The sequence below is a fragment of the Petaurus breviceps genome, unplaced genomic scaffold (genome assembly GCF_028583685.1).
Source record: "Petaurus breviceps papuanus isolate PSGF00001 unplaced genomic scaffold, PetGlider_PUasm1.0 91133, whole genome shotgun sequence".
Lineage (NCBI taxonomy): Eukaryota > Metazoa > Chordata > Mammalia > Diprotodontia > Petauridae > Petaurus > Petaurus breviceps.
The window spans coordinates 90528084-90540455 of record NW_027187419.1 but is presented as its reverse complement, the minus strand read 5'-3'; the positions used below and the strand labels follow the sequence as shown (position 1 = coordinate 90540455).

General features: G+C 36.3%; 1 long non-coding RNA gene across 1 annotated transcript; it reads left to right on the top strand.

Moving 5' to 3' along the window:
* The first annotated feature begins 2510 nt into the window (after positions 1-2510).
* Positions 2511-11641, top strand: LOC138155484 (uncharacterized). Its single transcript, XR_011166844.1, has 2 exons — positions 2511-3517; positions 4263-11641. It is a non-coding gene; the product is annotated as an uncharacterized lncRNA (long non-coding RNA).
* The last annotated feature ends 731 nt before the right edge of the window (positions 11642-12372 follow it).

Sequence of the window (12372 nt, the reverse complement as noted above, 5' to 3'; positions counted from 1 at the left end):
CAACAAAAAAATAAAATTGGGCTAATTTCATAATAAAAGCAATTAATCTGTAAGAAAAAGTTTTTGTATCTCCCATTACTGAAAAAAAAAAGTTTGAGAAAACAGCACTTAGCAAAGTGCCTAGTACCTAGTAAGCCCTTAAATGCTGGTTGACTTAATAACTAGCTAGCTTTTATTCAGAACCTCTCAACCCTCATCCCTGAAAAAAGTAATAATTCTATTCATGAAATAAAGTTGAATAAATCCCAGTGTGATTTATTTCACCTGGCTATTTCACAATATGTTCAATTAAAGAATTATTTTCTAGAGGCATAAACTTTTAAGCAAATTTAGAACTCTATGTAAATATATGCAGCATTTTATTAGATAGTTTTCCTTTTCAAAGTCAATTACATTGATGTTCATATTAAATGAGGTGGTTTTTTCTGTATATGTGGTTATGTTATATATTATTTTGTATATCTGGATGTATACTTCAAATGAACATATACATAATATGATGAAATAATGATAATATGATTGAAAAAAGTTGCTAAATATATTATAATAAGCTATGACATAACATAGCATAGCATAATATATAATAGATGTGTATACACGTCGTTTGCTGAATAAAATGCTTTGTTAAATCATTATAAAGTTTTGTCTTACATCTGACAGTATATTATATTGACTCTTTATTCTTACTAAACATTTTGATTATCATAAGAAACTGCAAATAAATACTAAGAATTACCTATTAAAGACCTGCTGATCTCTGGTCTCTTTCACTAAATAAAGACAAAAATCAACATGTTTAAACTGAAAAGGGCATCTTCCATTCATTCCTGGTAAACAAGAATAACTTCTGAGTGTCATGAGTAAAATGGATGATAACTTGCTAAAAGTATTAATTTCTGCTCATAGTTTTTGCATCCCTGCGTACTCATAATGAGTGGAGTCAACAGATGCTATCCAACAATAATTTAGTTTATGTTATTACATATATGTATATATATGTGTGTGTATGCATATGTATATGTGTATCTATGCATGCATGTGTGTATGTCAACAAAGGAGGTTCAGGGCTACACCTCCCGTCAGACCAAAAGTTCTTTTGTTTTATTTCTAAGTTAACCAGAAAGAAATGCATGGAAAGGTCAGAATCCACTTCAAATAGAAATCTCATTCCTAACAATTTCGTGAATAGTTTATTTCACTTTCATTTGCCCTCAATTTAATTAGCATTTATTTTATTTCCCCTTTTGCGCTAGACAAGTCCATCAACCAGTTGTATGAAACTTAACAATTGAACATAATGTCAAAAGCTACTACATTTTTAACAGGCAGTATTTTTACATCCGGAAAAAAAATACATTTTTGCCTTTACTTTAGAACTTTAGAAAAGAAACTGGAAAATGTTAACATCCCAGTGCTGAATTGTCAGTCCTAAACAAGTGCATTTTAACTCCAGCCTTCAAGGGTAACATACTTCCAGTTTGATGGACTCCTGCAATTCACCTTCTTCATTCTTGGCTGGACTGAAATATAGAGTAGTGGATGATGTCTACCAGGCCAAAGTATAAACTATCCATTTATCTACTAAAGTCATATTTAATGAAAAGGAAGAGATATTATTGCTAAGCTCACTCTCTTTCTCATTACAATTCCTAAAGAACTTTTTACTGGGCACATTATCTCGTAGACATCATGATCAAATGTTATTGTTTGCTTTATTATCTCAGTTGGATGGTTGGCTACTCTAGAATGAAATAGGTTGAAGGCAATACTCGCAGCCTAGAAGTGTGAATGAGGTTCCCATTCAAATGATCACGATTGTTTGGGGGTGGGGCGGGGTGATTAGTAAGCCAACTGAGCTTACACTGCATAGTAAGCGTCTGGATGCAGCACATTTACATCTAACAAGAGACCCCAGAAAACGTGTGTGTGTTTCTTAAACCTTATGTTCGGAACAAAAGGCTATCTCAGCAACAGACAATCAGCACTGCAACTGCTCGCTGGGATGCGAGCAACACACAGAACTGCACATTTCACTCCCCCCCACCCCTCCAACTCCCGCCCCGCTCCCGGCACCACAAAGCCTCAACCCTCTTCCCACTCCAGGGTCCCCAGATTGCTTCATAGTGGGGGGAGGGGTCGGGAAAGCAGCCTGTGCAGGCGGCTCACCCGCCTGGATTGGGGGCCCCGGGCGCTTGCTTTCCTCAGCCAAAGCCGCCTGGGGGAGATAGGGAGGAGAGGCACTGAGGACCGCACACCTAGTCACTTGTTTTATTTATTCATTTTGGGGAGTTGGGGGTGGGGTGGGGGAGCGGGAAGGGGCCCGAGTAGACTCATTCTTTTCCCCCCCTGAAGTTATTTCTTCTCTGGAGCCTGAGTCATTTGTTTTCTGATTGGTGTTGGGAGCTTGGGACAAGGCGTGGGTGGGGACCTAGGTCCCTGGGACCTGGTGAGGTCTTCTTAGGTCTGTGGGGGGAGGATTAAGAAGAGCAGTGGCCGGGGGTGGGGAGGAGAACGGTGGAGAGGGAGGGAGTGAGAGTGCGTGTGTGTTTGTGTGTGTGTGTGCGTGTGTAAGGGGGTAGGGGGCAATCTGGTCACAGCTGTTGGTACAGGGATATGGAGAAGGCACTGTCCCTGTGTCCATGCCGCAGGGAGGGTGGGGGTGTGGGATCAGAAGGACAGCCACTGCTGCTGCCTGGGGAATTGGAGGCACCCGTGCGGCCCAGGAGGGGAAAGCTGGGGGACCTTTGACCATCGGGGTTGGGACGGCGGCATTGGTGGGAAAGAGAGGATGATCCCCCTCCCCAAGGTATTTCCCCTCATTCACTGGGATGCCTGGGGAGTGAAAGGAGTGAAGAGAGAGAAGCAGAAAAAACGATTCGATTCCCCGCCCGCTTAATCATGACCTCCTGGCCACCTCCAGGCAGCGTTTGCACGTTCCTGTGCTGCCGCAGCAGCCCCAGCCATGTAACATGACCCGTGCAGCCAGGGCCCTGTGCAGCGCAGCCATTGAGCTCTCCCTGCACATGAATCTCTTGCGTGTCTCTCCCTCTCTCTCCCTCCCTCCTCTCTTTCTCCCCCTCTCTCCGTTGGCTCTCCTGTCTCCCTCTCCACTGCCTCTGTCTCTTCTGCCTGTCTCTTCCTTTCTCTCTCTCTCTCTTTCTCAGCACTGTCTCCGCTGGCTCTCCTCTCTCCCTCTCCTCAGCCTCTCTCGATCTCTTTCTCCCTCTCTCTCTCTCTCCTTTGAAAACTGATCTTTGGCTCTTAGTGTGAAAGTGATTTGAATTTGGCTCGGCGGCGCTCTGCGCCTGCGCCCAGCCTCTGGCATGCTGGCTCCTTCCAAGCAGCTGTTTTGGGTTTGAAATTCCAACATGGCAGAGGCTGCAGTCAGTCTTCCCTTCAAAAACTTGGAATGATTTCAAATCATAGGCACCTTCACTTAACCCGAGCTCCCATTCATCAGCAAACACATCGGATCGATGCTACTCTAACCTATCGGGTTCTTGCACCACACATTCAGGTAAGAGAATCTTTGTAGTTTCCTACTATCTGTTTAAAAAAATTTTTTTTAATCTAAATATATCCGAGACCTGCAATAAAAAGAGACCGGCGACTTGTACTGTAAATATTTAATTTAACTTGCAATCGTTTATATTAAATACGCCAACCTACTGTCTAATTGTATGTAGAAAGTAGTACTAAAACATTGTAATGCATATTTTTGCTGCTTAATCATTGCTAACAATAGTGGGAGATTAAGAGTTCGAGATTGCAAGATTCCCGGTTTCCTCTTAATTGGATTTACTTATTCTCTCCTTTACTTAAAAAATTAGAAAGTGGACGTACTGGGTGGGGCTAGACTTTCTTCGGGAACTAACTTCTAAGTAAATAAGAAGTGTAAATAAGAATCTTGGAGGAAAAAAAAAGTTGAGGTTAAATTGCAATCCCTTAGCTGGGGGGGGACGGGAAAATGTCAGAGGATCTGTTGCAGTAAAATGTAAGCACATCATCTTGGAGGGGGTACAGCGTGGTGGGCGTATTGTTGGCTGGGAACGGGAGAGAAAGATGTATAATTTAATGGTATATACAATCCACTGATCCTATTACTATCCTCCCTGGAGCTCTTGTTAGTTTCAATGGGAGTGAGTGAAATTGACATGGACTTGCATTCCTGGTCATGTGCTTTTTTTCCTTTCTTTCTTCTCTTGTGATCTGAGATCCCCTTTTTGTTGATGTTGCTTTCCCACTTAATTATATGCATGTAGGTTAAATGAATACCTGACGAAAGGGCCCACGTTTCAAGGCAGTGACATTTGATAGCTGAGAGGAAAAGTGGCTTTAATGAAAAGCAACCTTTGGAATTCCTGCTTGTGAGAAATCCAATTCAGCTTTTTGTGCTGCCAGCAAGAAATGATCAGTAGCACCAGTGTTTATGGTATGTCAGTTTTGGGATCTACTTCCTTTGCATCTAAATAGGAAAGACAAATGAAATAGCATGATAAAACCCGTAAGCATTTTGCATGTAAGACATATGCTAACAATAAATAATTTATATTTTCATATCTTAATTTGTTACAATGTTTTTTGTTTTCATTTGTCTATTTCAGCTTTTGATTAGTTATGTCCACTTCTATTGATTTTAGCCGTAATCTCAAAGTTGCATGTTACTAGTAATGTACTATAAACACTACTAAACTCAAATGGTATGTAAATGAACCAAACTCAGAGACTTGGGGGAGGGGAGCTAGAGAAGGACGGTTACTAATGAACAAATATATGTGTGTATGTGTGTACACCCAAAGGACTCAAATATAATTTATTTTCTTTTTGAAACTTGATGTTATGGACTTTATAGATGATTTCATTCTATGGGATAATCGGTTCTGAATGTGTGTTCAGCAGTGAGTGTGTGGAAGGGGTAGAGTTTGCATGTAAACAAAAATGCATTTTGATCGTTTAATATATTTAATGACTAATATTGAAGAAAGTGCTATTTTTCTTGTGTTGTACTTGTCTTCCTGTCAATGGTTTTTACTTTGAACATGTGACAGAATTAAATAGGCACAAAATTGACTTCATTTTAAATTCTTCTTTCCTCCTTCGCTACAAAAAAAAAAAAAAAGGTCAGATAAAATGGAACGAGGGGGACTTCAATAGCACTCTTTGCAAAGCAGAATACTCTCAGCTCTCCAATTAAGACTAAGAGTGGACATCAACCACAAAAGATATTAAAGTATTTTGCATAACCAAAGGATGTGTTCACTTTCTACCGTTGTTGTTACCACCACTTCTCCTATCTCCTCACAACCTCTACCTCCTTTCCAGTCCCCCAACCCCATCTAAAAAAGAAAAGAAATAAGGATGGGGCAAAGCTGCTAGGGGTCTGGAGTGCGGTCCTGGTCACTGCTCTCACCACGCAAATGTGAATGGAAGGAAGGGGGATTCAAAGAGCAGCGGCGCAAGGCGTGCTCTTATAGTTTGACTCTCTGTAGGTGACCATATAGCTAAACAGACGCGCAGATCTCCTATACAATAGGAACTATCTGATTGAATTTTGCATTTGGAACTTGTTGACTTTGAAGGGATCAATAAGACCACTGTTTATTTTACATGCACATAATTTGCCCTGAGAAATGTTTTAAGGAGGGGAGAGCACAGCTTTTTCTCCCGGAGCTGTTGGAGCGAATGAGATTGCCAGATGGGAGATTTCCCTCTGTGATGTTAAAGCTGTAATATATATTCAGAGCAGATTGGGCTGCTGCTTGTGATGAGGAGGATATTACATTTATAAATTTTAAATCGGAGATTGGACAATGTGCTGAGAGCTGAAATTGGATGGTTTGGCTGTTCACCGCATTGATAGTTAAATGTGATTTCCGGGTAGTAGTAATAATAATCATTACAATAATATATAAAGAACATGTTGGGGTTAGGCCATCATATAATCCATGTCACTTAGCTGCAGATTCAAATGTGCATTTCCCCCGAATTTCTGCTTACTACTAAAGCGCAGCCAAGTTTATATCTGCATGTGTTTCAATGACCACTATACAAATGATCCTCACAGGATTGATATAATCAGTTACTAGCTTTCTGGAAAACTTTATAATATAGAGACACAGCAGCAGTTCCTTTGCTTTTCTTTCATATTTAATTGAAATTTGTTTTTTGTTTTTTTTTTTTTTTAGCTTGTGTTTGGTTTAGATACGTGGCCTAAATCAACCAGAGCCACAAACCTAAAAGACTGGAAAGTGGGAAAGTCCTTATTCTCTAGCAGCTCTGCTGTTGCAAATTAAAAGTGTGTTGTGGTCAGGAAATGAAAGCTACAATGTCTCTTTTGAACAAGTCGTTTATCAAGAGAAACATCTATCAGGCAGCGACTTGTCACATTGATCCTCTAAAAGTTAGGTCCGAGGTAGAAGCTGCTTTGATGTTTTTTGATCCTAAATTTATAAAAACTGAAAAAGCAAGGGAGGATTGGACTAGTAGAGATCTTTAAAAAGAAAGAAAGGAAGAAAACTATTTGTAAGAACCTGCAATAACTATTTATTAGCACTATATTGTGTGAATAAAATATTTAAGATGTAACAGTTAAAGTGTTGGAGTGATCCCACTATGTAAGAACTGCAGCTTACTTTTAATAGACCTAGTAGATGTCTAGTGTCATTAAGTAGGTTTTCTGCTTAGAGTTGTGCACAACAACTTTCACATGATTCTTATATTATCTTGAGATATTTTGGAATAGAACAAAGGCATCCAAAATGCTTTTGGTAATTCAAGTTTACATTCTTCCCATTTGTTTATCCCTCTTTCTTTAATTGCCATGTGTTAATTGCTATCTCAGTTATATTAATGGCAAGTGTGATGTATTTGGGAGAAGAATATATTTTCCACTGTATAACTCACATCTGAGTGTCCTTTAGTATATCCATCTTTATTTGTTTAATAGAGTAAAGGTTTTGCCACATATAAACCATAAGTATGGCTTGTTCTTTGTCACTTTTAGTTGAGTACATTTGTCAGATTAATCATGATATGCACTTTTAAAGTATTAAATAGTTGCATGTAGTGTTTCAACTTTTTTTCCCCAAAATTATTCCTAAGAAACTCAAGTTATGAAAACATTTTCTTGAAGTCTTTAAAGGCTCCTGCTCTGCTTTTTAGCTAAGATATGAGTGAAGCATTGATAGAATTAGCTTTTGGATTTTTCTCCTTGAAATAAATGACATGACTTTATACTGCTGATAGCTACTTGTTATTACATATAGATCTCTCTGCAGCCAGGCAAAAAAAGAGCATGGTGGGAGTTTTGGTGGGGGGACTACTTGCTAATTAATCATGTCTAAAATGAAAGAACCATAGCATGGTAATGAAGCTTTATTACTCTTCCTCCCCCCCCCCCCCCCCCGAAAGACTAAAGCTTCTATATGTAAGTAGAATTTGTATGAGTTGACTTTTCAATCTTCCCTTCTCATGGGATAAAGGGTCTCATTTGGATTATTACTGCATCTTTTCTGAAAAAGAGTTGTTTTCATCCTTTTATTACCACCACAAGATTCTTAATCCTGTACTTGATCTCTCTATATGTGTGTATGCACAATTTTTACCTTTAGTAATACTTAAGTCTAGCATACAGGCACTCAGATTTTAAGTATGTTCAGAAACTTTTCCTTCATATGGTAATTTCCCCTTTCACATAAACAGAAAATTAGATTTTTATTCATGTTTTAAAATAAGCAGGCATTTAAGGAATATTCCTATAAGCAAATAGTCATATTATGCCCTTTATATAGAGATATCATCAATAGCTCACTTTTAGCTTATGTAGCTATATAATGAACTGGAAAAGGGGGGGAAAGGGGGAAGTGAATATAAATAACTTTTCCAAGATTTTATAGTCATTCAGCATTGTTCAAATCAATATTTCTGAAATAGTTAAACATTTTAGTAATGTGAAAAGACAAATGAATGCATGATTATAGCTGAATTATTTGACTTTGGAGTTTCAGCTGGCAATTCTTAGAATTCTCAGTCTAATCTTGCCTGTATATAGGGGAAGATATCTAAACTTGCCTAACATGCTCTCTATATTTATGAATTATCATCTTATTGTAAAGAGTGCTGAGTTTGGGTTTAGTATATCCCTGAATGTTCTGTTTCATAAAATGATGAGTTTGTTCTATGAAGTTGATCATTTTTAATAATATAAAATCAAGAAAACTTCCCTGTGTATTTGAACAATTATATGTCATGTTTTTTTGGAGCATGCTAGTCTGTACCTGCATCCCTGGATCTAATGGAAAATTTTGGCACTTTTCCTCTGATCAATATATCCTTTAAGAGAACAAATTTCACATAATACTTTCATAAAGTGCCAGATTTATTGATGTAGAGTTGATAAATTTAATTACCAGGATTTCTCATTGATTTATTGATTTTGTGATTGGGAGAAATTGTTCTGCAGACATTTATGTGAAGTATTGAAGCATGATGCTAATCGATAAGACTTGATTAATCAGCACATCTCTTGTTTTGTTTTGTTGCCCCCCAACCCAACTGAGTTGCTTTTAGACCAGCCTCAACAAATGATACACAGAAAATAATGTTGTAATTTGAGGAAAGGCAGATTTATTCTAGTGGCATTTTTCCCTATTACTTTTTAAATGGATCCTAAAAAGCATTGTAAAATTGCATGAAAATTATATTAAAATTCTTTTGACTTGTTAGGCACCACTATTTGACAGACTGAAATTCCTAAGATTATCTAGTGTTTTAGCTACTCACCCCAAAAAATAGCTCCACAATATTTCAGCAAGAATAATTTAGCAACAGCAAGTGTAATTGTTTTTTTTAGTGTTGATTAAAAGATAATACCTAAAAATTCCTTTTATGTAAAAGAAGTTTGCATAGTTTGATTTTTTTTTAAAAAAGACATCTGTCATTTCTGTTTAAATAGGCTTATCATTGACTATTTGGAATAGAAGTTTTAGATATTAATTATCAGCTGTTGCAAAATGATTTTTGATTCTTATTGCTATGTCCCAAATGTCCCAATGTTCCTTTCTGGAAAATATAGTTCAAATTGAAATAGAATGTTGATTGTTAAAATAAAGGAGACCTATGGATAGGGTCTGAATAAACTGGGCAAGTAAATAAGTTTCAGGAAAACTGAAGTCAGGATGTGCATGTTGCATCCTTGGAGCAATACTTCATTTGAATGAATCAGTAATTTTCCTCAATACGAATGCATTCTATACTATACCTGTTGATGTTTGTGGGACTAAGGACAGATAAAATGGAAAAGACAGTGGATAAGAAATATAACAACCATTGCAAAATGGAATGTTAATGTCCTTCCTATTTATGATGTTTACACAATTTTGCTTAGTGTCTATCATCACTTTGCCTTATTGTCGATATGTTGATAAAGTTGATTAACATTATACAATGGTAAGACTACAATAATACTATGCATAGCAACATTAAACTCTAATGAGATTTTAATTCAGCTGAATTTACTTTATAGATCTGACATGTTTGGTAGTATCATTAGAGAAATGATTAGCTATGCTTATACTTGAAATAACTTTCACGTGATAGTTCTCTAGTGCATGTAAGCCTTCCTTAAAATGATGTAACAGAATAATGGGGTACATTTTATGTGGTAGAAAGCATTAAATGAAAATATTTTATTTTACTCTTTGCTACTATGTTGCAGGAATAAAGTAAAATTTCTATGCAATAGCTGACTTTGCTGGAGTGACTTAAAAAATTAATTTCCTTTCTTTTTTAAACCAGGAGCAATTGCTTCTGCTGTATACATTATATACATGTTTATTCAAATGACTATAAGATTCTACTGAAATCACTGCTAATGATTAATGTTTCTTTTAAAAATTCACAGCTTTAGTAGAATTCACAATGGTGTACTATTAAAAAAATATATATTATTTCAGCAACATAATGTCTGAAATATCCTGGTTGTCTTAACATGGCTGTTCTGGCTTCCATACTCACTCTCCTCAAAATTTCTACCTCTTCTAGAATATTTGTGATATTCTAGTTGGGGGCATATTTTTAGAAAAAAAGTTAACATCTTTTTATTGAAAAAATCTTTTTCTCTGGTTCAGATAATTCTCACAAACTAGATGCATTTTTAAATGAATGTAAACAACAGTATTTTCCCCCAGAAAATGGTGTTCTGTACTTATTTAGATGATTGAAATTTTTTGTGTGGGGGGAGGGGGCATTGAATTTAAAAATGGCTAGGCCAGGTAGATTTGTACAGCATGAATCAGTGACTACTTTTTGTTTTGCTAACCTTCTTATTATTCATTTGTGATTAGCTACCATCCTTTAAAATGTTATTGTGTTAATTGTGAGCATTTATTATATGCCAACTATGTGCAAGACATTGTGTTAGGTATCATGTTTAGTCATTGAGGATGGCTATTCTACGGTCATCTTATGTGCCTCTATCCCATATATAATATTGGGGAGTTGAGCAAGAATATCTTTGGTAAAACAGACTATTAGGGCTTCTTGATTATTTCCATGTATGTTAAGCGATAACTAAGGTATTTGTTTTCCCTAGTGTTATTCCTTCCTAGTGTATTCTGAAATGTCATGTGGATTTTTTGTTCAGGTATTATTTTTAGATAAGTAGCATTTTCTTCAGCCATTTTTTTTTGTTTCAGCTGTATAACTAAAAGCCATAATATATACATATATGTATATAGTGATGAATGAAAAGAAAATATTTAAGTGATGATGTCTTGTAATTCAAGAGAGAGCCTTCTCTTGACTTCCATCCTTCACATCTCCCTATATATACACCACTTCATCATTGGTGTAAATAATTCATGCTAAAATACATATTTTTAGTCTGGGAGAAAAAAAAAAAACCTAGCCATTCTTTTATGTGATTGAATGACAGTAGAGGAGAAGAACAGGAGAAAACAAAAAAAAAAATAATTACTCCATTATAATAGTATCAGTATTGATATTTTGACTGTTGGGAACTGACAGTGCTTCTATATAAATGTGTGGTGACAGTAATGCTTATAGATGAAAAGTAACTGTTCTATGCAGTAACATTAACCTTTCAGTATGTCATATTCAAAGTGTGAACTTAGTTTGTTAGAATCTGGGATGACAATACCTTAACCTTCTTTTCACTACACATTGTGCTCCCCCCATCCCCCAATCTTATTACTTTCAGCCTTCTATGTTGACATATGGAGAGCAACATTTATAGTGTATGCTTCAAGAATAAGCTTCCTGGTTACTGGGTGATATAAAGTATCACATTGTGATACCTAAAACAAAATTTTAAATCAACTGGCCTTTTCAAATAAAAACTGAGACATGTTAGAAGATTCAGGAAGGATGTATCTGAATACACTTGAAGTTGCACCATTTATTTTCAAAAGATATTTCTCCCATCACTCATGGATGGCTCTACCATGAAGAGACATATCAAAAGACCACAGAAAAGTAACTCTTATCCTTTTATGTCACCCAGTATTCAGGCACTTAAAAGATTGTTTCGGAGAAGGAACAGAATTGAACCTATTTTGAATCCCTTGTTGTCGGAATTTGTGGGCCACATGCTATATATGGGATCATCTAAGAAAAAAGAAAACCCTCCAACCATTGAACTAACACACACATACCTATACACCATCACACTTTCACTTTATACACAAAAGTTAAAATAAAAAAGAACAACTGGAGAGCTGGAAAATACCTACCTGTCAAAATTACTAGTGATTGTGATAGCATACTCTTCGACTCAGTAATTGATCCTGCAAAGTGGCTCCATTGAACCTTAAATAGAAAACTGTTTTAACTGTACTTTTTAAAGAACTGAAATTCAGACATTTTTCTTAAAATTTCTGTTTAATAATAATTCCAACTCCCATTTATACAGGATTTCATAGTTTACAAAGCACTTCCCTCCTAAGAATCCTTTTGTGTGGGCAATAAAACATATCTTTTCTCAACTCCCTCCACACACAAAAAGGGAAGAAAAACAGTGCTGAGACTTAAGCCTCATATTCTCAGATCTAGAGTTTGATTCTCTATAAACTGAACAATGTAGGCTATCTTTCAACTAAAAACACATATTCTGAAAGAAAAAATTAATAGTGGAGATTCAATGTTATCCCCCACACAAAGCCTTTACAATTAAGTATTTACATATGAAAATATTTTTTATAAACATCCCAATGAGACATCTGGGATGAGGAAATTTGTATGTTGAGATGTCAAATGTGAGTGTGTCCTATTCTCCCAATTGGCCTATCTTTTCCTCAGTCTCACCTTGAAATTAAAAAGGATATTTTACATTGCTTCTAGTAATTTTATGTAATT